This window comes from Ceratina calcarata, unplaced genomic scaffold (assembly GCF_001652005.2).
Source record: "Ceratina calcarata isolate Rehan_Ccalc_2016 unplaced genomic scaffold, ASM165200v1 scaffold77.2, whole genome shotgun sequence".
NCBI lineage: Eukaryota > Metazoa > Arthropoda > Insecta > Hymenoptera > Apidae > Ceratina > Ceratina calcarata.
Window position 1 is genome coordinate 96,308 of NW_017179000.1, and position 286 is coordinate 96,593.

Sequence of the window (286 nt, forward strand, 5' to 3'; positions counted from 1 at the left end):
AAAAAACGAAAATTTCGCAAAATCTGAAGGGGTACCCCTTGGAAAAATCTCAGAAAAATAAAAAAAATTTTTTTTGTCAAAAAATCGAGGAATGCTTTAAATAAAAGTTGTTTTTCTTCTAACTTTGGTATTTAACGAGTTAAACATAATTAATCGGCACTTTATTGGCATTGAGCTCTATCCTAACTGGAGTATGTGAACTCTTATAGGCAGAAGCAGCTGCTACAGCGGTCTGAGAAAAATGTGATTTCAGTCTTGTAGGAAATGACTAGAATCGGTCATTATC